Genomic DNA, 27,203 nt, shown 5'->3' on the forward strand with positions numbered 1-27,203 from the left:
CACCTGGATGACGCTGGGCCAGTGAGAAACACCCAACCAAAGCTTTATCGAGTCACAGGCTGCTACGTTGGGACGTCTCACAAGACAGCAGCCAACGAGTGGGTGACATTTGACCGAGTGTACGTAGAACTATGGAGTCCATCCTGCAGGTCATTGAACCCGCGAATTTTTCCGGTCCCTATGCATTAGATGCAATGTTCTACTCTACAACACACTTGTTCATTTTCCCGCTGATGCTCACCCCCTTCTCCAACACCCGTTTCGCCGGCACTGCCCTCCTTGCTTTTGGTCAGGCCTCATTCCTTCAGGCGATCGAGTTGGCGCATGTCAAGGGCACTCACACACGGCGACCTCCTGTCGCAGCGACTGAGCGACAGAAAGTCGCGGCTTCAGGCGAGTCGCTTGGCCTTGCACACGAGCGTCACTTCTGTCGCAGTATCAAGATGGACTTCGTTTGTTCGGAACGCACGTGCTAAAGGTCTACTGGTTTTTCCCTACGGTCAGTATTACTACGAGACATTCACGAAAAGCTAAAAACCTTGGAAATATATTAAATATGACCATATGTAGAGACCTGAAAAATTCGCGGGTTCATTTCGTGTTATGCTAAAATTCAAATAATTATACCTTAGTACTGCTTCTGTCATTGGTTCACTGTTAAACTGTAGGACTGAGGGCCAATTAGAGACCCTCACTCATAGAAGTGTCGAATCACAGGCCATCCAGACGAGACGACTTATAAGTCAGCAGCCAATGAACAGTTGGCATTTGCCAGCGTGTGTAGAGGATATTTGAGTCTATCCTGGAGGTCATTGAACCCGCGAATTTTTCCTGTCTTTAACCATATGATATATCTAATTCTGGGTTTGTGACTGATATGATTTCATATTCATACCAACTTAAGTAAACTTGCTTAGGCAAACTTAATACACCATATCACAAAAAAAAATCTCTGACAAGAAGACTGCTCTACGTAAAGCTGCGATACAAGCATTGGCGTATCCAGGCCCCCAGGGAATGGCTGAGTCACTGAATCATGTTTAACATATTTAAAACCGCAGTTACTTAGATGTACTCGAACAATGAATCTAATGCAAACGACAAAGACACGTAACAATAATTGTGTTCTGAATCAAAATTAATTTTTTAAAATATATGCCAGATATTAGTGAAGAGAGAAAAGGAGTTGCAAATAAAGAAATAGAGAACATTTACTTCTTGTTCTATAAAGTCTGTATTGTGTAGGCTACAATTTGAGTGCATTGTAAGTTTCTAACGCAATTCAATTGTTCTCCCGTGGTTGTAAGTCGCATCCCGGAAAATAGGCCTATAGTTCACCAGAGCAAGAGCTAGACCAACGATGAATAGGCCTACACCAATCTAAATGTAGAAATACTATTTAGGCATAGTTAGTAATGGCAAATTCATTATTTTGTGTGATGTGAATTAATTATTTTCCTTTCGAATGTACTTCTCATTCAGTTACAGTTGGTTTCGCACTCCAATGCCTTTCTTAATTGAAAAGGTATTAACAGTTAAAATTTGTAAAGATTTTGTTTCAATGACTTAAGAAATACCACAAATGTTATTATATATAACTGCGCAGACGTATCGGCAGAGGTTTTAGAATCATATAAGACCAAAGAGTGAAGAGCAGAACATGTTTTAATATCAGGGAAAATGTTTTTCCATCCAATTAGTTACCCCCTCCCCCCTTGAGGCCTTCAACGACGGCTCTACCTACGTCACAGCATTTCTTACCACCAGGTCAAGGCTTGATAGCGCGTGCCTTGAAATCCCCATGGACCGCAATGCTTTATGGCAATATGTTTTAATTTTGCTGCTTAAATATTCGTTGCATCAGATATTTATTATTTTTGACGCGACAGCGTCTAATAAATCGATGAACGCCGGCTTCACGCACGAAAAAGTGTCCCGTTGCGCACATTGTCCCGTTATGCTGTGTCCCGTTACGCTCATTGTACGCTTGCGCCGCATCTATCTCTCTTCCACTCGATTGGAACAACCATCGATTTGACTTTTCGAGGCACATTAAACTTGAAACACTCCCATTCGTTTCCTACTTTTCCTATCATCGTCCTATCCTTAACAGAATAACACAGATTGGAAGAAGTTAAATAGCAAACATGTATAAAAGTTATAGTTAAAATAATCTCTTCGTAAAAGTAATAAACATATTTGAATTAATGAGTGCAAATAAAAGTAAAATTATCAATTAAATTGTAGATTTCATTTCATTCCTTCTTTGTATCCATACAAAATAGTTATAATTCAATAAAAATGATTCAATTTTATTCATAAAAGTATGCAATCATTTCATCAATGTTTTGTTATGACGTCACGTTAAACTATCGTCCGTAAACCGACTTTACAGACAACCAATTTTTATTTAATTATTTCAAACCATTATGACAATTTACATATGTAAAAGGTGTTCCACAGACTCTCGTAAATTCACGACAGTTATCAGCATTTATAGCATATAGATATTTCAGTAAAAATTTCTTCTCGGAAATATAGAAACAAATCAAAAAGCCACCAAATTATTAAATACAGAAATGTTCAACTAATATGACGTGATGAGTTAGCTAAAGTATTTTTAATTAGGCCTCCTTTCTCTAAACATTTTGAATTTTATTTGAATGTAAACTTTAAACTCTTTGTTGAAATCAGTTAATTAAATTCAAATTATTGAATCCAAGAAATTATTTGATCTCAAAAAAGAAGCTATTGTGATCTATAATAAAAAGCATGATGACGTATTTCTGGGTCATGTAAAAAACAAAGGTATATATTTTATCAGTTAATACCTCGAAAAAAATATATTTTTATCGAGGCAGTGGATTGAAACAAAGACGCACCAAATTAAACAATTGACAAGGCATTATGACAAGTAGTCCCTTATGTCTACAGTCCCTCTACTGAAAGAGAAACATCAAACAGAAATTTAAAAGTGGCCTACTGCACTCTGAAACAATTATACAAGCTTTGGCGAAGGATAAAAAGAGGCATCTTCAAGCCTCTTAATAAGTTCTGGGTTCTCACGTTTTTGCGAGTTTACGTTCTAAGCAAATGGTTGCGGAGGGAAAGTGTGATCAATGACTGTGCAGACGCAGCCGGGTTCTCGTAGCATTTCTTCTGCTGCTTCAAGTCACGGTTAGCTGGAAGGCATCTGCCCTCTTTTACTTCTGTGCGTGGTTGAATTGAGTAACATCTTAGGCTCTGTGTGTTTATCAGCTGTAGGTTTATGTGGATGTGGCGCGATATTTTTGGCCATTAATCGAATGTGGCCACCGCAACATTCAACTTTGGCAAAATATCTTGAACACCGATTTAAATTTGACACTCCATTGATTTTTATCTTAAAAAAAATTGGTTCTCTGTAAAGTTGGTTTACCGACGATAGTTTAACGTGATAACGTCATAACAAAACATTGATGAAATGATTGCATACTTTTATGAATAAAATTGAATCATTTTTATTGAATTGTCACTATTTTGTATGGATACAAAGAAGGAGTGAAATGAAATCTACAATTTAATTGATAAATTTACTTTTATTTGCACTCATTAATTCAAATATGTTTATTAATTTAACGAAGAGATTATTTTAACTATAACTTTTATACATGTTTGCTATTTAACTTCTTCCAATCTGTGTTATTCTGTTAAGGATAGGACGATGATAGGAAAAGTAGGAAACGAATGGGAGTGTTTCAAGTTTAATGTGCCTCGAAAAAGTCAAATCGATGGTTGTTCCCATCGAGTGGAAGAGAGATAGATGCGGCACAAGCGTACAATGAGCGTAACGGGACACAGCATAACGGGACAATGTGCGCAACGGGACACTTTTTCGTGCGTGCAGCCGGCGTTCATCGATTTATTAGACGTTGTCACGTCAAAAAACCACACACACATGTATTTATATATATTGTATTATTGTTCGTTTAAAGGATTCTTATTTATGTAAAGGAATTTGTTTGAAGACAACAAACTATTATTTAATAAAAATAAAGCAATCAAGCTACAATTCAGATTAAAAAATAACATCAAAATGATATATTTATAAATTTTTATCACAACTATTATAATGTATCGTTTGTCAAATATATTTATCTCAATGAAAATGACACATGTACATGTAAACGCCGGTCCTGGGGCCCTATTCTTGACGCTGTCTGAATAATTCCGCTGGCGGAATGATCTGAAAGTTTCATTTCGACAGACAGCTAAATTTCTATCGGAATCAACATTGTCTGGTTGACGAAAAAACTGTATGGAAGAGTGGCAACGTTGCTTTTAGTGTTGACGTCACTGGTAGAAGACCAATCACAATGAGGAAAGCAGCAAACACAATTTTCTTGGGTGTTCATTGCTGTCTCTTTTTGATGGATTTGGAAGTAAACTTTATGAATATATAAGTAATAATTAAAAATGAGTTGGTAAGTTACGCCCGAGAAAAGGAAAATTCTATGACTTACACATATATATATAAAAAAGTCCTAGCCTTGCAGAATAAAGAAATATTATTGAACTCCCACAAATTTTGCAAGTTAAATATTAAAAACTAAGCTGAGTACACATTTACAAAGCGTGAAAATAGTAAACGAAAACAACCGAAAAACAATTATTTTGGCGCCCTATATTTTCTACGCTCTGGTGACTACTTTAGAAATCAGTATATTCAGACACCGGACATCGCAATTGTAGACTGGGCTGTTTTCAGTGCGACAATGTGACGTCATCTACATTCGGATAAGGACCCGGACCGTCCACAGGTTCGGACTATTGTAGACGGGCCTTAAAGCTTTTCTTCTGATAACCAAGGGCGTATCCAGAACGATGGACAGGGGAGGGCCAAATTAAATTTTCTAATACAATCTTAATACATTTAGTATTAAAATATTTAGGTCTGTTATCAACAGCACCGCAGAAAAATAATACTTAAGTCAGTGGCGAATATAGGTTATAATTTGAGGGGGGGGGGGGGCAATATGACCGAGCTTACCATCATTTATGCTTGCTTTTTTTTTTATCAACATCATTTAATGATTATGTAAGTTTACAAAGGGTTTTTAGGAAAGTTTTAGGACTAAACAATATATTTATTATTTCTATTTATTTTTGTTTTCGGTTATTTTTATAACAGAACTGCATTGATTTTTTATAATATAATAACACGTTGTTTTGAAAAACGTGCGTATTTAAAATTTAATTGTATTCACGTTTATATTAATTTCCCTTTTCCCTTTAATTTTTTCTTTTTTACTTAATGTGTTACCTTTTTTTTAGTAAAGATTTTTTTCCTTCTTGTCCCAACAACCCAACAAAAGTAAATTTTGTACAATGGAAAATAATGTTGGTTTATTATTTTTGAGCTATAAAAAGGGTGTAATGATGTAAATACATTTTAAAAATTAGCTTTTCATGTAACGTTTACAAAACGAAGTCCAGATTTCTTGGTTTACTAGCAAATTTATCAAGTACTTCTTCATCGCTTATTTTAATGTCTCTATGGATCGAAAGTAATGCTAATCCATTAAGCCTAGTTTCTGATGTGGTATTTCTTATGTAAGTCTTCAATCTTCTTAAGCTTGAGAAGCTTCTTTCTACGGTTGCGACAGAAACAGGCAGAACTGCTAACAGTTTCAAGAGATTATAATAATGTTAGGGAAGAAAGTCTTGTCACACTTTTCTAGAGAACTAATGGCTGTTTTGGGAAGATTTTCTGATTTTTCCTGACTCCACTTTTCTTTCCACAACATAAACTCACTTTGCACGACCTCTCTATGTGACAAATCATCTTCGTAGAAATTGAAAGCAGCTTCCAATGAACATAAATCTGTTTTGATACAAAATCCTGGAAGGATTTGTTGTAAGGATGCAACTGTATCCTTGTGAGATTCAAAGCGTTCTTTCAGTGAATTACAAAAATCATCAAGGTAAGGTACATAAACAGCTCGTCGGTAGTATTCTTCTTCTGTGCTGTAAGGAACGTTGCTGCGGGCTGTTTGAAGGCGACAAACTCTAGGAATCTCTTCTTTAATGTCGAGTTTTGTAGAAAATTCCTTTACTTGAGCATACAGGGATTTGAAGTTGTCATTGGCATTTTCCCTTTGTTTAGATAGCAGATCTAAGACACTTGTAACATTTGCAATGGCTTGAGAAAGATCTATGTTTTTTCATTGAAGGTTCACAGATAAGTTATGTGAAGTTGACAGCATCTGGCTCAAACAAAAATTTTAACAAGAAATTGAAATTGACTGATAGAACTACTAAGAGCATGTGCCTTAGGTGCTGAGTCACTTAATTCTTCTTCTATTTTCAAAAGAGAGAGGAGAATTGTTTCTAAAATCTCTTTAAATAAAATCACTGAGTCGTGCCTTTCCACCCATCGTGTTTCACATATTGAGATAAGTTTCTTTTTTTTTCTGTTCAGGACAACAGTCAGATATCGTTGATTTCAATATTTCAGTTCTTTTGGCTGACATATGGAAGAATCCGTAGACTTCTTTGATAACGCCCATACAATTTCTTATAGAAGGAATTTTACTTGAATCTGACAAACACAAATTAAGACTATGTGAAGAACAATGTGAGTACAAAGCTAGTGGTAGTTTTCCTTTGATAGCAGCTTGTACCCCTCTGAATTGCCCTCTCATCGTGGCAGCGCATTCGTATCCTTGACCTCTCATTTTCTTTAAGTCAAGCCCTAAATTTGACAAGGTCTCTAACACTGTGTTAGCTAAGCCTGCACCAGTAACGTCATAAACGGGGACAAAAGTTAGGAAATCTTCTCTAATATTGTATGACTGGTCTTCAACATACCGTACACAAAGAGAAAACTGTTCTATTTGGCCAATGTCAGTTGTTTCATCTGCTAAAACGGAATAAAAAATAGAATTCCTGACATTTTTCACAATTTGGGATTGGATTAAATGACCAAACGTGTTAATGAGCTCGTTTTGAATAAAAGAACTAGTGTACATGCTCCTCCCTCCACTGTTCATTAACTGGTCTTTTAGGTCATTATCGCCACTGTTTGCTCTGTATCTCAGCAGTGATCGAAAATTTCCGTCATTATTTTCTGGCTCTTCTAGGCTTATACGTCCACTGTCACGATGACCTCTTAGTGCGATTTGCTGTCTTCCACAAAATCTTATTGTTTGTATGATAGGAATCAGTCTTTCCCTGTTTTTTTTTTTCAATATTCAATCTCCTTTGAGCATTGACTTGATTTATAACACACTCAGATTTTTTTTGTAACAATTGATTTTGTGTTTTCAGCAATCGAAACTGATGTTTTATGGTACGTGCTATTTTCATATTTACGAAAAATTTCCTTGGCTTTTTTTAAATTACTAAAAGCCCTTGTTATTAATGCTCCTCTTTCTTGGTGATCTCCTTTTCCTACACTTTTGGAGTGTGAAAATATTACGCAATATTTACAAAAAGACCCTGCTTTTTCTTCAGAGAAAGCTAACCACTCAAATTCTTCTAGCCATTTCATTTGAAAAGATCTAGTATGATTTGAACTAGAAGAACTACTAGAAGTAGAAGGAAATTTGTATACAGGATGAGGTTTCCAAATATGTTCTACAAGTGTAATTTTTTCTTCATTCGTTAACGAACGAACGGAATTGCTTTGACAATAGTTTCCAATATCATATATATTTTTTCTTACTTGCTTGAAGTCTTCCGCAGCTGGTGCTGGATCAACGGCACTAGTACTTGCGACACCAGAAGAAACATTGTTACTGGCACAGTCAACGTCAGCACTGTCACTAACAGGTCTATTTACACTCTGTTTTTTCGTAAAAAAAGTTTTGAATAGAAGTCTGTATCTTCATTATTAATGCAGTTTACTTAAATAAAAATTAAAGATTCCAGAACAGGAACATCCAGATGATCGCAGATACATTCACCAACTCAATAAACACAGCTACAGATACAGATAAACCAACTTGACAGACAAGCAGATAAAGAATTATAACACACGTGTCAACAACATAAGAATGAACTATAGAAAAGGGAGGGCACAGAACGGAGAGTCCAATGTAAACAATTGAGGACAAGTTTCAGCGCTCCAAGCGGAAGCGCAGTGAAGTAACGCTTAGACAGCCCACGCAAGAAAGGCACAAGTGAATGCTAATGTTTTCATTGGTTTATTTTTGCCGCACCTACTCACGAGCATTCGTTAACGCACAACATTTATTTTGTATGGTCTTTAATACTCTAAATTATGTTCCTATAAGAGGAGTAAAATAAATCTGACATTGCGTTTAGAAATGTGGCGACGGTACATAGCTTATACAAAGTAAGTGGGCGCGCGACACTAGTCCGGCTGGCTGGCGCGACGGCGGCAGGCGGCATCATGACATGGCTTACCTCTCCATCCCCTGGATAATATTCTCCCCTTGCCACCCCTCGTAAAACCTAAGCATACGTAAATTCGGGGTTCAATGTAACTTTAATTATTGGATTTGGAATCCTAAATGGTAAGAGTATCATCACCTGTCTAACAAAGTTCCACTTTGCCTGAAAAAACTTATGCACAACCACGAAACCACGAAACATTATAAGGGTCTAAAAAAATATGTAATTCTAATAGTTTCATTTTCTTAAAAAAATATTTGTGTAGTGCTTAATTAATGTTATCCTGCACTATAAACTTTAGTTATCAGCCTTACATACAAGGTCTATTAATTTTTATTTTTTTCTTCTGATTTCGGGGGGGGGGGGGCGGGCCCCCTGCCCCCCCCCCCTTATATACGCCCTTGACTTAAGTAAGTTTGGTAAACTATAAGGAATTAGGAGAAAATTTAAATCTTATTCCGGGTTCAGGGGGGTGGCATGACGCTATGACCTCCCCCCCCCCCCTCCGGATCCGCCAGTGCTGATAACAGTCGTTCAAATCCTGGGATGGCTTCTTGATTCAGGATTAATTGCAGATTTATGTATCAACACCTCTTTTCCGAACCATTGTGTGCTTAGCTTACATCACTAGTGACCGCTCTGTCGACGAATCGTTAAGCGCGATTGGAATTATAGTAAAAAAAAAAAATGGGGTGTGGCTATGTCATGGACACGGCCGTATGGTGTAGGCTACGTGAATACGTGTACGTAACAGGTAATATTTTATATTCAATAAAATACGCTATTTTATTATGTATGTTATAATCATGTTTGAACGCCAAGAAATCCTTCGGGTTTCCATGTTTTGTTTATGATAGAAACCTTATTTCCGTTCGTTGGGTTCAGGACAGAAATCAAGTAAACAAATAATTAAGTACCGTCTTATAACTTTATTCATTATAGGTTTTATATATGCAATCGATAGATTTTGACGAGAGCTGACGATTGAAACTCAAACGAACGTCGTAGCTTCTCCGAGTCAAATGTTAAACTAAATGGAAATCTCGAAACGCAGCAAAAAGACCTCAAAATGGCGGCGCTTCCCCTTCCACCGCGCGCGATGCGCCACAGTTCTCAGCGTAACGAATTCTTTGTTCCTTTAGCTATCCAGCGGTGTAATTAAATTTTGGATGGAGATGATATAGACATGTAGCTGCAACACCAAACTGTACCCCCCGATTTTGTTATAATTAGTTTTTTGAATTGCCTCCCACTACGAAAGCAATTTTAAAGACGTATTCACGTCAAAAAAAAATTGGTTGTCTATAAAGTCGGTTTACGGACGATAGTTTAACGTGACAACGTCATAACAAAACATTGATGAGTAGTCAGCGATTCTAACCGCACGGACACGAGGCCATATTGGAAACAATTGTTTCAGATGTTATATATATATAATTATAAAAATTTTGTGTTGTGGAAGTTTTAAAAACGTATGTAGTCCGCCATGTTTATTTCTTATAGTGGTAGGTGGGAAATTAATAACCGTACCGATTGTGCTGAAAATCGGTGGACGATCGTTAAATTACATAATATTAATAATTCAAACGACGAAAATATGATTGAAAAGTCAAATCGGTGGTTGTTCCAATCGAGCGGAAGAGAGATGCCACGCATGCGTACAATGAGCATAACAGGACACATCCGTAGTGGGACATCCGTAGTGGGACAATGTGCGTTACGGGAAACCTTTACGTGTGTGCAGCCTAGCGTTCATCGATTTATTAGACGTTGTCACGTCAAAAAAACCTTTTCTGTAAATGCTCTGTGACGTGCCCGGCAGTCGCCGCTAAGACAGCCCGCATGTGGAGCATCAAGTCAAGCACCTGCGTGGGGGAACTTTCCCCAGCATCGGGCCAAGGCTCACTCAGTCAGTTTTCCCCTTCCAACAGCTGAGCACAAGGCCCAGGTAGAACTTGTTCACAATTTGTTCTGCCTGCGATAAAACACTCTACCGCGAGTCACACTCTGCAAATAAAAAAAGGGGGTTGTCTGTAAAGTCGGTTTACGGACGATAATTTTACGTGATAACGTCATAAGAAAACATTGATGAAAAATTGCATACTTTTTAATTTTAAAATATTATTTACAGTTTTTTTCAAAATTTAATTTAAATAATTTGTTTAAATATAATCACGAACAATTAGTTAAAAAGCCCGCCTGAACCTGTTTGATATTATGGAAGATTTTCTCGCACGGTGGTTGGCCGGTTCTTGCACGCTCGGCTCAGGCGGAACGTGACAATTTTTCGTGCGTGCAGTCGGCGTTCGTCGATTTATAAGACGTTATCACGTCAAAAAGAAAGTGTGCGTGAAGTCCACTAGCTACAGAAGTGAAACTTCTTGCTTGTTATATTATTAGGTTTAGAAAACATAATTCTCTTTGGCTCATGTCGCAGATCAAAAACATATATGCGAGCATGCGAGCGCTAAATTATGCTATTGCGCAAGTATGGGAGCGTTCAAGTATTACGTAACGAATTAGGCGGGTGGGGGGGGGGGGGGGAGGTCCTTGTAAAACGTTACGATGCGTTACAGGGGAGGGAGGGGGGGGGGTTGACCTACGCGTTACGTCACATTGGTTTTTTTTTTTTTTTTTTTTTTTAACCCTTCAGAACGGTCGCGTAGAGACAGATTCTTTCACGCATTTTTGAAAACTTTTTTTTCTCAAAATTTCAAATGGCATGATAACTTAAGTTTTTTTTACCTTCACAAAATTGCTTCTGCTTGCTTTACAGGCAGGATTAGTGAATATTGTTTTTTTAACTCTAATTGTAAAGCTATATATATATATATTTATCAACAGCTGTGATAGTTTTTCTTGTCACTCCAGTAAAGTAGCTAAAACAAAAAATACCGCTATTCGGATGGCTTCGCTATACTTCGGTTGTCAACGTAGACTCCAATCGCCATATTAGAAATTATATAGGTATTGATATTCAAAATACACTGTTTTCTATGTGTGAGATTTTCTCTCATCACAACAGTAATGTTGTGGTACGAAAGACGATTGGTCTGAAAGGTTAATAAAAAAAACTAGTGAATTAAAATCTCCCAAGTTGGCAACCCTTTTCGTTTATTTTTTAAGGGGGATTCCCGATTGAATTGTTCGTATTTTGTTCTCCCAAGATGGCAACCCTTTTCTTTTATGTGCTCCAAGCACTCGACCGACTGTATGAAAATTGACAACTACGATGTTTCGGCGGAATATAGAAACCCTGAAGATAGCTTGCAGGATCCAGCAGAACCTAATATGGCGTGGTATAGCGCTCACGTGTGTGAATGGGAATATTTCTTGGAAGTTATTAAATGCGCGGATGAATCCTGATGTTCCCACTTGAGGAGTGCATTAAAATCTGTCTTTCCAGAAACTTTCCTGCCGCCACCCTGCCCAATCCTTCAAACCGCAAACAAGCTTGTGGTACCTAGTCAGATAGACAAAGGATCATGCAAGTTTTCGCCACTTCTTGTGAGGTTGTCTGTTGATCTGTTGCCTCCTCTAGAAGGGTTTAAGCAGATTCCTTACGATTTATTTTGCCCATCAGTACAATCCGACCTAAAAAACCGAGTATGTTAAACATGTGGGGTTTATTTTACATCCCACAAGAGTGTGCAAATGCACAATCGTTACATGCATGGCAAGACTGCCCAAGACCTTCGTGAAAGTTGAGTACGGCCACAGCGACTCGCTACCAGAAAGGCAAATGAGCTTCTCTGCATTGTGCGTCGCTGTGAAACTTCGTCTGAGGATGCCGATTGGCTCGACGAAGACGAAGTTGATGCAAGCGGGTTAACAATTCCGGAACCCTCTTCGTCTGCTCTCCGGATGCCAGTAATGAAAGAATCTGAGTGCCTGGCAAACCCATGGACAGAGGAGCAGTAAAACTCCAATTGAATTTTTTTTTGAATCTACTTATTTTAATCATGGCTAATTTTATTTTAAATATTTTTCGTTTTCATTCGATCGTATTCTTAAATACGATTATATTTTGACAAATATATTTTATTGCAGTTAGATTTATGTTTTTAATTGCATTGCCAAAGGTAAAAATAATTATTAGAACTAAAATTTGTTATTTGATTCTAATAGCTTTATTAGTAAAACGCTAAAATAGGAGAATGCATGAGAAGAACAATGGCGGATAAAGCAAAAAGTGTGTAAGGACAGAGCCAAGTCAGGAAAACGACGTAATTAAATGTATGATTGCTAAATGGACGGTGTTATGTAAAAATGGTTCAACCCACAAACATTTTCAACTGAGTAAATTGAGCTCAAAGTCGAACACACAATAACCGGTATTGTGGCAGTGCGTTGAACGTTTGGTCGCATGATGGCATAGTAGCAAGGAATGTCGGTTAAAAAAAATTAGCTCAATTAAAAGTGTCATTTTACGTACAGAATTATTTCAATAACTTTTTTTCCTTTTGTTGTTTAACTCATTTTTGCATAACACCATCCAAATGTATGATTGAGTAGTAAAAATTTATTAGGACAAAAAAAACATTAGAAAGCTCTTGCTTTTAAAAACAAGACATTTCAAATGTTAATAAATAACATTAACGCGATTAAAACAATAACAAAGGTATTTAGTGACTTATTCCGGTACGTTACGCCACATAATTGTGACTTTTAGGTAAAAATGGTCACTTGGGGTTACGTAACGTTTTACTTGGGGGGAGGGGGGGTACAGAAAAACGTTACGGCGCGTTACATGGGGGGGGGGGAGGGGGGGGTCAACAATATCAAAAAATTGCGTTACGTAATACTTGAACGCTCCCTATGCAAATGTGCAAGTATGCTGCGTCATTTATACCTCTCCCCTGCCCTCTCCTCCTCTACCAGTTCCCCCACCACGCACCTAACTATTCCCCTCGTGCGATCGGGATTTTCGTAACGCTCGAAAATTGTAGCCCCATCAGCAAGGAAGTTTCGCTTCAAAAATACACTAAGTTATTACTATGGTAACATCTATGACTGCACTGCTGCAAACAGAATCCAGACACTGAATATTGATTCCCGCAAGAGAAAGGTGAAAACTTAAGCACACTTCGAAATCTACTCCTTTCCAATGCCAATGATGTCTCTACATGGCGCACATGCGAAGGAATTTCGAAATAAAGTGAGGAAATATATTTTTATCTATCAAAATGTGTGCCGTGATGTTTTTTTCGGGTAGCTGTAATTTTTGGAAACTCTGTGAACATAATAAACAAAAGCCACAATTTAATCAACACACTCATTTTCTTATTTATTAAATAAAGTTCTCATGTCAGCGGATTACGACATCCAGACCTACTGATTGGCCGAAAACGAAACATGGTATCAAGCAAGAGTTAAACAAACGTATAGCAAACTTGGGTAGTTAATACTTGCACGTGTGCAAATGCTTATCGGAATGTAAAATTGTAGCTAGTTGGATTAAATTTATTAAAGTTCGTGGCCCGTTTAACACTGCGCAATGCGCGGAAGCGCTAAAACGGAAACAGATTCAGTCCCACAAGATATTTACGTTTCGCTATCCGTCTGTCACTTTCACAATGCATGTAAAAGTAACTAATTGCACCCAATGAGATTGAAATTTTACGGTCACGAAAAATTATTTTACTTGTAAAATAAAAATAAAAGTGGGAACATCACACGGTCAGGATTTACATATAGAAGAAAGGGTGGTAATATGAACCCTGCTAATTATATGTTCGTTCTCAATCCCTAAGCATTGTTGAGCTGTACTATTTCACGAACTATCATTGCATGTTATTGCATGCACTGCATGTTATTGCACTGTTATTGCATGAACTAACTCTTCACGAAGCGCCAACACAACAGGCAGTATGCCGCATTATAGTAACGCGAGGCAAGGAAAGTTTCGAACTTCTGAAAACTTTTGCGATGTATGTGAAATGTGATTATAATTTTAAGTTTATTGTGTATAATAAGAAATGTTAATATTTTATCTTCAAATGCAATATTGAGGCTGTAACAGCACATTATCAGAGTTCGATATTTTCGGTTTGTGTAAATACTAGTGAATCCCAAATTCAACATGGCATTGTCGGTATCATAGACCTACTGTCATGTAGATAATATGGACACGTGGTCCACATTACATTCATTTTAGCCGGTCTGTTTCTTAAAAAAAATAAGTTATGAACTGTAAATTTTTCTTATTGTATAGGATTAACGTTTGTGATTCCTAAATATATTTCGCAACTCCAAAAAAATTAACGTTAAAAGAGATAGGCTAGATACAAAACGCATGACATTAATTACGAAAATAACTTCAAGACTTAGTCAACAGATTTTTAATGAATAATGATGTAAATATAAATGGATATAAAGAATTAGCAAATTTACTATTTTTCACCCTTGTTTAAAACAATAGAAATACAGGTTTTTCTGCCCCCCCCCTCACCCGTATACATTAATTTTGAAAGTATTCGAGGATTCACTATCAGATTTCTGTAGACGAAGAGTTGACTATTTTTGTAAAGACAAAAAAAAAACGAAACTGAGTTAGTAGAATCTATCATTTTTGGATAGTTGTATTTTTCAGTTTTTTTTCTTTTAATAATGAAAATAATTGCATTTTGCCGTCGTCCGTCGTTCAGAAGCTCCGAAGTGGGACTGAGTTCTAGCCAGTTATCAGCCGGTACACAGACTCTAGGCAGCACAGAGTACCGATACCTGTCTGGGCTGGGGTGCGAACTACGAAATTAAGCACAGCGGTTTCAAAAAAAAAAGACGCTACTTTAATCGTACGTCGCGTTCAGTTACAGCGGTTGCGCTCACACGCTACATTACCCTTGAAACACACAAAACACGCGCTGCACTAACTGTCGCACCAACACGCGCCTCTCACGGCCGTCTGGCGGTGTGGTTGGAGGCAGCCAACACCGGAAGCTTGGAACGGGACTGGGACGGGCTAGGCGGCCGTGAATTTAGTAAAAAAAAAAAAAAAATAAATAAAAAAAAGGTTGTCTGTAAAGTCGGTTTACGGACGATAGTTTAACGTGACAACGTCATAACAAAACATTGATGAAATGATTGCATACTTTTATGAATAAAATTGAATAATTTTTATTGAATTATTACTATTTTGTATGGATACAAAGAAGGAGTGAAATGAAATCTACAAATTAATTGATAAATTTACTTTTATTTGCACTCATTAATTCAAATATGTTTTTTACTTTAACGAAGAGATTATTTTAACTACAACTTTTATACATGTTTGCTATTTAACTTCTTCCAATCTGTGTTATTCTGTTAAGGATAGGACGATGATAGGAAAAGTAGGAAACGAATGGGAGTGTTTCAAGTTTAATGTGCCTCGAAAAAGTCAAATCGATGGTTGTTCCAATCGAGTGGAAGAGAGAGAGATGCGACGCAAGCGTACAATGAGCGTAACGGGACACAGCGTAAGGGGACAATGTGCGTTACGGGACACTTTTTCGTGCGTGCAGCCGGCGTTCATCGATTTATTAGACGTCACGTCAAAAAAAGTGTTTATCGGAAGTAGCTTTGCTTCTGGGTGGTAGCCGCGTCCTTGGCGAATAATTCACCGACGTTTCGGTCGACATTGCAGTCGCCATCATCAGGGAGCAATTACCTACTCAAGTACAGTACCACTTAGTAAGTACTCAAGCAGTTACCTACTCAAGTTCGGTAGGAAACTGCTCCCTGATGATGGCGACTGCAATATCGACCGAAACGTCGGTGAGTTATTCGCCAAGGACGCGGTTACAACCCAGAAGCCAAGCTACTTCAGACAATGGCCGTGAAAGCCTGTGCACATTATGGTTTTCCTTGTCACCGCTTGCTACCATCCACGATGGCTGGAGCAGTGTGCTGACCATGCTGCGACCCAGGTTATGCCTGTCCATCCCCATTACCATCTCCAGAGCTGGCTTTTATTGTGGTCCCTGATGATGGTGACTGCAATGTCGACCGAAACGTCGGTGAATTATTCACCAAGGACACAGCTACAACTCAGAAGCCAAGCTACTTCAAGGAAAACCATAATTTACTGGTTAAGCTTATTCAATATTCAATATTAATGATGTAACATTGGTTATATTCACTGGTCTATTATTTGCTAATAATTTTAAAAATTATGAAAAAATTAATTCCTTGCATTATTGTTACCTTATACAATATATTATTAAAGTTACTAAATTGTATAGTAAAATTTGGTTATCCTTAACAAAGAAAAAAACAACAATTTGAACTTTCACGTGAAAGCTTAATACTTTGTGATTAATTATAAGTTAGATAACATTCAAATATACAAGACATCTTTCATTAAAGATATTGGATTAATATTAGATGCCAAATTGTATTTACATCTTCATGTTAACTATTCAGTAATCAGTTCACTCAGAAAACTATCACTTATTAGATTTCACATTCTTTGCCACCAATGTTGATCCCATTGTTACTCTTTATATAGTTTTAGTTTGATCTGAATTAGAATATCGGTCAGGGATTTGGAATAATATTAATAATTCTGATAGTGTTATAATGTAAAACACACAAAACAAAATTCTTAAAACCATATGACAAAAATACAATCGCACCCTTTTTTAGCGTAGTTTGCTGAACGTAAAGTTTTTTTGTTTGTAATTGTTATAGTTCTATGAGTAACTGTGTATACTTTCTTGAAAATAAAGGGCTTAGAGTTCCACACTTTAATAGTCATCTTCACTCCTTACTATATACTTTAGAAAACAAAAATATTATTTATATAATAATTACCAATTTCAACAAACACGATATCTTTACCGGGTATGCATTTTCTGACTCTTAACACTGTATTACTATTTTGTAATAAGATGAATATTACTTTGTAATAATCCATATTAGTTGTATGTTAATTACTTTACTAGTTGATGTCCTTAGTAATCACTTCATGTTTTTTGTTGTTTATGTTTTTTAGTGTTTTTTGTGCATCTTAGTTGTCACCTTGTTGTGTAGTGTTGTATTGTCAGTTAGTAGATGGTGCCTCCTTATATGGTGGTGCCTGCATGTAAGTGGTGCCCATTTTATATTTAGCACCTACCTGTATGCAGTGCCCACCACATTTATGTTTTCCTGTATAGCCATTTTGTGCTTGTGCCTACCCTTAAAGTATTAATACCTTTAAAACTTAAATATAAATTTAGATATAATCATAAGTGTGTTACAAATCAATAAATAAACAAAAATTAATAAATAAAATACACTGTAAAATTCTAAACACTAAGAGATGCTCATGTATTTTTTAACTTAATTTGGGTTTCATATTTCAGATCAATGCAGAAGCTTGGAAGATCTGAACATTTCTACTACATTTTCACCTGGAAACTCTATAAGAATTTCAGGCACAGGAGGTAAAATTTTTTATTTATTTCTAAACACTTCTAGTTAAAAATATTAACATTTGTCAGCAGCAAAAACCTCAGAATTAGTGATGAAATGGATAGCTTTGGGACGTAAATGACGCAAAAACCAAGAAGTATCCATTATCTAATAGCAGAAATGATTGCACTAGACAACAGGCCATTATCCAGTAGAAAGAACCGGATTCACCAGACTCGTAGAACAAGCTTTACCCCGCTATCAATTGCCAAGCACCCTGCAGCAGCGTGTACAGCGAAAGACTTAGCCGTGTCTGTGAATACAAGCGAAACCATTTGTTGCCTCTTAATGCAGAGAAATTGGTATTCATTCACCGTAATTTGCCCTTAGTGCAGTACTAGTACTAATTTTTTTTGTTGTAAAATGAAAATATGGTAAATATATTTATGTGGATTAAATAAAGTACCTAAATTTTATATTTAATATTTTTTTTTAAATCCGGTATCCGGCCGGATACTCCCTTATTATCCTGTATTCAGCTGGATAGTAAATTAAGGCCGGATATCGGATTGTTACCGGATATCCGTTTCATCACTACTCAGAATGTTCAGTAATAGTCAAGCTCGCTAGACTTTGCAAACAATCCATTACCTAAAATCAAAGAAAACATTTCTCACAATTGTTGAAACTAACTTAAACCCAAATACGTATTGAAAAGACTTTATGCATCAATTTATGCAAAAAAGAAAAAAAAGATGCATGCAATGCTTCACAATGGAACAAAAAGAATAGAAAAATTTATTTCTACATTAATACTTGTGTTTCAGTAACTGCAACTGTAAAAAAATTTAGTATCAAAGTTAACTCTCTAGATTGTAACTTATTAATATTCACATAAACTATTTTTAAGGAACACCGAAAACCAAATAATTTCACTACAGGAAACTTGATGTCTAAAAATGACTAAAAAAATAAAATCTTAGTTAAGTGGTGGCAATACAGTATTGTTAAATTTTTGTGATTACTGTATAATTTAATCACACAGAGATTTATTTTGTTCAAAATATTAAAACTATGGAAATGTAAAAAACAATTAAGTGATAAACTGTTAATGAAAACAGCTCTTAGCAACTTTGGTCCCTTGATAAAAGGGTAGAGCAGCGGCTAAACTACATGTTTATGGGCTTGGTTAAAAATAGACCTATCCTTTAGATTAATGAGACTTAGGCTCAGCTCTTTCACAACTATACGTAAATAACATTCTGTTATTGTTTTCATATCTTACTCTGAAATATGGATTTGTCCATATCTTATGTTTTATAAAACAATATTATATTACTTCTTACCAATTTTCAATAAAACTGTTTCTTCATAAAAAAAACCCATCATATTATATTATTAATTTTAAAGCGAAGCCCATAGTGTTAATTATATAAAATACAAACATCACTAATAGTAAGTTTTTTTTTAACTCCTTTACTGTCAACTTGCACGTTCAGATAACCAATATCTTCTTGAGTCTTAATTACAGTGGTTTTAACACAAATCTAGAGCAACATAAATAAAACTAATTTACACAGAATAACCATTCAAGGGAGGGTCAAGCAGGCAAGCAACCAAGCATCACCAACAAAAACCAGTTAATTTTTGTTTCAAAGCCCCATCTTTTGAGGCTTGGCACAACAAAGACAGAAACTAACATTATTTGAGAAGGGATGTTGAAACAAACATTACATAAAAAGGTTAGAAATATGCAGGTTTTAGTACTAAGACATCTTGAGACTTGTACTACTTATTTATTGATACTATCTCAAGTAGATTAGTTTGTTTGATAGGGTTATTTTCTGATATTTTATAAGTACCAGTGGATAGTTTGGATGGACTGTCTTCATGGTCACAAGTTAATGATAACATTTTGCATAAGGTAATGCAAAGTATTACAGATGAGATATGTAATTCTATTTTTTAATCCTTAAAAGTAAATTTTACTCATTTTCAGATTTTTGGCCGAGGTTAGATGTGTATTCACGTAGTTTTTTAAAATTTTATTCACTATACTCCTTTATTTACCAATGCTTGAGTACGAAGATTGTTCTAGAACAGTTGAGTGATGTAACAATAACAAAAATGAGAGAATGGTGAAATACAGACATTCCCATGGACGTTACTTATGTGTGAAACAGAGACAGAGAGGAGAAAGTCCCCTGATGCATGTTTGTAAAGTAATTTTCTGCGTTGTAACTAGTGCCCAAATTGATCAAAATTTGAATGCTGTCTTCTGTTGGCTGGCTGCCTGCTTCCCCACTGTTGGGTGGACGTAGCCAGGTTGTAGTCCGTTGTTGCAAGCAAGTCATGTCATGTGACGACTCACCAAAATATAATATTTTAACGTACAGGAACGAACAATTTCATGTCTGTGTTCCGAGCCGTGCTATTCAAACTTTTATTTCAAACAATTTTAACTAGATATTTTTGACCAAAGGCGGCAGCGTAAGCCTTTGGCGAGGTTTTGGTGTGCCCCCGTGTTCGCACAAGAACAATGGCTTCCTCAATTTGTACCCTGAGTTCAAAAAGCAACTGCTGGATGTTATTATATTCTGTTTGTTTTAAAGGAACCTAAAAGTAAACATTTTGCAAATTGTTTTAGAGCGGCAAGCTGTCTTGGTGAGATTAAATATTTGTATGGAACTACGTCGTGATTAGGAAATGGCACTGTTAGACAAGTATGGTTAAAGTAATAATAAATCAACAAATCACTATTTTAAAATTCTTTTTATTTTCGCAAGAAAAATCATCTAAATTCCTGGAAAATCTTTGAGAGCAATAATTTAAACTTCAAAAAATTTTTTCAGCATCTAGCAAATTTTCAAGTGTTACTGGTTACTTGTACGCAGCAGTAACGGATCACTGCCTTAGCCAGGCACTGTCTAGACCGTTACAGGTTTCACATCACACGGTATGCACAGAGCTTAAGGTGACGGGACCCCCAAATTATAAGGGGCTCCGAACATCTTGACTACCGACTCAGTGCTCAAATTTCAGTCATGCAGGAGTGTTGGAATCGAACCTACGCCTCTCACCACGAGTGTGACCCATTAGCGGTCACGTTCACCCAGGACCCTGTCTCAAGTAGAGAGCTGATTGATGAGGTGTTCAAGCTGCAACTAGGTCTTAAGCCACATCCTATTCATTTCGCCACATTAAAACTGCAATCTAGCAATCACACTCACTCATAAATCAGATATTGTCAGCTCTGTTTCTATTTTATTGACTACTCCTAAGCTTTTGGGTTAAAGGTTAAGTCCATCAATTAAATGGACGTAACCTGAAACCAGAAGCCAAGAAGCAGTAAGTGATTCTAGCCACAAATGCCTACAACCTACAATCTACAATATTTGAGTATTATTTGATTGTATATTTGTTTGACTTGCTGATAAGACAAATGATAATGACCAGACATCAGTAACGAAAGTACTGTCCATGCAAGGGACTTTACCACTCTTGTATTGCTTGTTGGTGATATAGTATAGAGATATTATGATGGACATAGAGAGCTACATTTACCAGTCACATGTGTGATAACTGAAATAACACTAGAAATTGGGATTGCTGCTTCTGCTGCAAACATTGCAGAGAACATAGAAAACCATCTGCTTTATTAGGTACCAGGTTGCTACTCGTAACGTTAAGGATTTAATGTTGAAACCTAATGATACCAAACATTGATTAAATACCTACCTATGTAATACTTATTATTTCTTTAAGAAGAAGCCTTAGCTTGATTCAAGAGATAAGTATTAATTCATAATTATCTACATGCATAAGCATAAGATGGTTAAGAAGTGATGCTTTAAAAATATAGAATTAAAAATGCAAAAAAAAATAAAAAGCCAACAGTCTCAAAAAATATTGGTTCACAAAAGAACAATTTGTAAGATATGAGCAAAGGTTAATATAAGATCCACCATTGCTTTTCACACTTGCAGGCCAGCTTCAAATTCTGTTCTGTGCATGTATAACTGAGCTGTTTGCTTGCTGTTTGTGTGCTGTTACGAATATAGCCTAAGCTTAGCTCGCAAAAAAAATGCACTAGAGCCCAAAAATTTATTTTCTAATTAATTACCCTTAGACACGTGCTATAGCTATTTAAAGCATCCAATAAAATTAAAAACAATAATGGTACCCATACTTATGCCCTGCTACAACAAAACAATGCTGACTGCTGCTACTGTGCTACTGCCAGCACCGTGCTGGTCCTAACGTGTTTGTGTGCGACAATGAATGCTGGGTAAAACTCCAGTCTCACGGCTTCTGGGAAATATGATTGGTTAGATAAGGACAGCTACATTAATAATCATAAAATTGTAGAATTTAAATATCGTTTCAATGATTTTGCAAATTATTTATGAAACTGACCTAACTTAACCAACATTTCACTTTGGTTTTAATTCGCCCTATTTCCCAGAATCCATGACTCTACAGCTAAATGATGTGAATCCGTCATGTTACATGCAATAGCAGAATATAATAAATAACTAAATGCAAGAAAAAAGCCACTATATCTCAGCGTTGTTTCAGTTCTCAGCACTTTTCCATCAGTACTAATTATAAATAAAAAAAATTGTTTACAATTATGTTTTAGGCCAAATAAATCACGAGTTGTAGACAGAAATGAAACCAAACATTCTTCCATGTTATAAACAGACTACTTCATTTGCAGCAAATATGTATTGCATTTATGAAATATATAATTTATTTACGTATGTTTTAAATGGTGCTATTAATCTCAATAGCAATCATCTTTCGTTGCATTTTTGCACAACTTAGCATGAATCCGATCCACGCACATAACGAAAGACGATGTACACGTGTTCCTTGCTCGGATGCTGCTGACAATCTCCTGATCCCAAGATAACAGTTACCCATCTCAACCACAGCGTCAGCGTCACAGTAGGCTGAAGGGACACACATGCAACGTAGGCCAATGCCAATCAAAATTTATAATTAAGAGCAGCACATAGCAGCATGGAGGACCGTTTTAATACAGTATGGCTTTTTCACGTTCAACATTTCAGGTGTAGCAGTCCAACCTCTGTTACATTTCCATTCTGTATACAACTCCTACACAAAATAACTTATGTCATGGTTTCACCAAATTATCACACTGCGTTTAAAAAATAAATCATCATCCACAATAGCTGAAACGAACACTGGTACGCACAAATAAACAGTAAACACCAAATGTTTTCAATGCAATGAACCATGCTAAAAAAATGTGTTCAAACTAAACCATTATAAACTGTCAATAGGTGCCATTTTAGGTTAACATTAACATACAACAGAAATTACTGCTATTGATATCGGTTAATTTGATTGTTTTTACATTTTCAAAATGTAAATTACCTAAAATAAGTTTAATTTCGTATAAAGCTTTGAGGGCTATCTTCTCGACTGCTTCACGGGGAAAGATGTTTATATGGGCGCCACCACGTGAAATGGGCACGTGGACCCCGGCCGATCCTCTCTCTCAGGGCGTGACGTGACCCATGTGGGACGAGTTACCAGCCCTATTGATTCGCTTATGTCGATCTACACTAAACCTGGCCCGCTCTAGGCGTCAGGCACGCCACACTCGTACAAAGGTTGGATTCTCATTACGTAAAATATAACTCACGACTCAGTTCAAATTTAGGTTTAATAACATAACTCACGCCTCCCTACACATTCTCCATTAAAACAGTAAAGGGCCTGGGCACGGATCAGCTTAGGTAAAGCATGGGCCAACCATGTGGCCATGCGCTATGTGTCTCCTGTGGACTGCGACAAAGAAGTTCGTAACGAGTTATATAAATATTTAATTAAACGTCCCACCGACCGAGAGCGGCCACGAGGGCTAGAGATTGAAATTATTTAGGAACAAATTATAAAACAGAAATACTTGATCAGATGCACAAAGATTGCGGCCCCCGGGGTGCTGACGCGTCTACTCTCGATGGCTGTTGAAGAGGAACTGGCGACGCTACCCTCGCAATGGCGCACTTCCGCCGTACAAAAACCGTTACGTTAATTAATGATCCCGTGCCCCGGCGAAAGTGAAGATAAATACAAAACACATCATTTAATTACAAAACACAATACTCTTAATTAAAAACCATTAACACTTCTGTAATTATTTAACGTGGGACTTAAAAGAATCACAACTGAGGTCAAGTTCCGGTCCGTGCGGATTCGTCCGCGTAACGTCTTTAAAACTAGAATGTATTATTAAATTAAGTAAAAGAGCACGTTGGCTTGAACATAAAAACACTGGGGCTAAAAATAAAAGGTTACAATAATTAATGAGGTACATAATTAGGGGCCGTCGCACTGCTTCTACAGCGCCCTCATGAGGGAGGTCCTGGCGCGCAATTCAAAACAAACACACGTTCGCGGTGAAATGCCGGGAGGGAGCGGAGCCTGTCCAGGCTCAGGGCGAAGCCCCGGCCGACGTCAGCTTCATGTTTGGAAAAACTTTGTGTGGATGATTTTGTTATGAAGAATGGCAAAAGCTGGCAAAATTAAATTCCTACAATGCACAAAAGTTCCCTGACATTTTCTGGTTTTCCCTGATGTTCCGAAGTGTCCTGATTTTTCCCAGTTTTCCCTGCTTGTAACCACCCTGATGTTGGCACTACTGAATAGAATAGTTTAAGTATTTATCATGTTAGATATTAAATGTTTTAAAATTTGTCTTATATAATTTATTTAGATATAATGAAGACTGTAATTTAAACTGGTTTTGTGTGTTTATTATTTTTACAGTTGGCACTTGGAAAGAACTGACATTGTCTCGCCATCCGAAGCCCGACCGTTACAGTGACAGCAGAAGTGCAACATCTAATGCTGTACATAAATACTACCACAATGCCACTTGGAACATACTGTTGTTAGTATGGTTCATCTTGATTGATACCTGAAAAGACTTAAATTAATATATTATGATTACGTGTAGTAACTAAGTCACAAGAAAGAATTCCATGAAGTTTGATGACAAAACAAAGCTTGCACTTAAAATACCTAAACCAAATACATATGTAAGAAAGCTAAATCAATGGATGTTTTATTGTTATTGTTAATTACCATCAAAAATGTTTAAAGAGTATTTAATATTTCATAGAATTCAGAAGAATTGTAGCTAACATAAATGGCATTTGTAAATATAATACACATCTATGACCAAAACACTTTTAACAAAAAATTTTTTTCAAGAAAAAAATTGTAACATTTTCCTGGGATTGTAAAACTGAGCTTAGTGTAATTTAAAAATATTTTTGTTATATTAAATTTTTTTATTTATTGATTCTTATATTTACTTTTAAGTTTACAAATATGTTTAAAATTAATTAATTTTTACAACAAATTTAGTATAAATTGAATTATTTTCTCTCTCAGCATCCAGGTCATTAGAGACGGTTAAAGGAAACTGGGAAAGCAATTGTTCACGGCTTATAGTAAGGAACCATCCCAAAAATTGCCTGGTGTGACAAAGAACACAATGTTCAGATTGGGATTAAAACCTGGGTCTTTTAGTGTGAAAAATAGTATTCTTTGTTATAAATATTGAACGTACAGAATGCACAAAGTAGTATTTTGCAACAGAGCAAGTGTGTATAATTTCAGAATATTGGCTCCCAAACAGAGGATACCACGTGTTTCATTCCTTGAGGAGTGTCACTAATAGTACCCTCTTACCCCAAATGAGTTTGAATAAATCTCGGGGAAGACTTGAAAATGTCAGCATGTTCACTGGCCTTGATTTCAAAGCAGGATTCATACAAGTGATGATCCGGCAAAGGAGAAAACAGACATTTCCTTATCTACAATGCATCCTTTTGTTTGAAACAACTAATACATGTGACTGTAAGCAACATCAAAGCAGACATAAATATCTGTTTTCAACAATAATTAATGGTGCTTTGTGAGACTAACATATTTGTTAAGCTCAGCCAATCCTACATTAGTTCCTTAACAACATTAACACTCAATTTATTGATCAAGAGTATTCATGCAGCAAGTTAAAAAAAAAAAAAAAAAAAAATTTGAAAGCAAAAATTGAAAATCACATGTAACTTTTTTATATTATTATTTATTGTTTATCAAAATCTATCACAAATAAATTTTATTGTTTATAAGAAACTAAAAGAATAATTTTCATTTTATTAAAATAAAATAAAAACAAAGCTCCCAACTAATGCCAAAAGTTATTGTCCATGATGAACCATTTATCTTGCCACTTAATAACTTCAAACAAAGTAATGTAATGTGTGTAACAGTTTACACCTATTAGCTAAAAATTTTTTTCAGTTAAGAACAATATTTATTTCCAAATAAAGTCCAATAAGTAACATGTATGAAAATATCTTTAATCAGTTTTAATACTACAATACATTTTGGTTCTTTTTTTTTTTTTTGGAAAAAAGAAATTACTTTTCATTGCCAAGCATAATAAATCTTTAAATGAGACATTTCACAATTTCATAGTTACATAAAACTGAAGATAAAATGCTGCTACCAGTGAGATTTTACAATATTATTTTATACTTAAGAAATAAATATCCATAATAACAACAGAACACTTAAAATTACATAACTTTACATTAATAAAATTTAAATTGAACAACACAAAGATTATATTACTAACAACGACTACAGTTCTAACTAAAAATTACTATCTAAGTTTTTGAAAAAATATATATACAATTTTAACTTTTAACTGCAATTCTTACAAAATCATGAAGAATATTTTCCTGTACACAATAAACAAATTCCATATTATATGAATATGATACATATCTATTATTCAACATAAATATCACAAAGGCATATGGACAGACCTACACTACCAACCTTAGGAAATAATTCAACATTAATGTAGAAATGAAAGCACATAAAATGGCCATGACAGTTTGTCACTTCTCTGTGGTCTTATGCAGTTCTGCACTACACCACAGATTCTATTACTAAACCAGATCAATTGCACTGCCTCAGTAATAAAACAAATGATGAATTCTGAATATTGTTGATTTTAAAACACAAATTTGAATCTTGTGGAGAACAATACAGTGTCTTTACTTGGTGACATGAAAATCATCTTCAAAACCAGAACATAACATTCTACGCTAGACAGTATTACTTTGTATAATTTATAATATGACAACATCAGGTCGTCAGATTTCTCAATAGTACAAATCCCAAACAAGTGTTTTGCTTTGTCTAAATTACAATTTTCATCCAGTTTGACTATTAGTTTAAGTTTTAGTAAATTAACAAATATAAAGTGTGTATGATTAGGTGTAAAACATTCAAAGTTGTCTAGGAGTACCCAAAATGTGTGGAATGGTTCAAAAAAAAAGCACTCTATGAAACAAGCATGATAATATATTTTAAGCTTG

At 35.8% G+C, this 27,203-nt stretch overlaps 1 long non-coding RNA gene across 1 annotated transcript; it reads left to right on the top strand.

Moving 5' to 3' along the window:
• The first annotated feature begins 418 nt into the window (after nucleotides 1-418).
• On the top strand, nucleotides 419-24,980 carry LOC134529778 (uncharacterized). The gene is made up of 3 exons (XR_010074705.1): nucleotides 419-499; nucleotides 17,724-17,804; nucleotides 24,574-24,980. It is a non-coding gene; the product is annotated as an uncharacterized LOC134529778 (long non-coding RNA).
• The last annotated feature ends 2,223 nt before the right edge of the window (nucleotides 24,981-27,203 follow it).

This window comes from Bacillus rossius, chromosome 2 (genome assembly GCF_032445375.1).
Source record: "Bacillus rossius redtenbacheri isolate Brsri chromosome 2, Brsri_v3, whole genome shotgun sequence".
NCBI lineage: Eukaryota > Metazoa > Arthropoda > Insecta > Phasmatodea > Bacillidae > Bacillus > Bacillus rossius.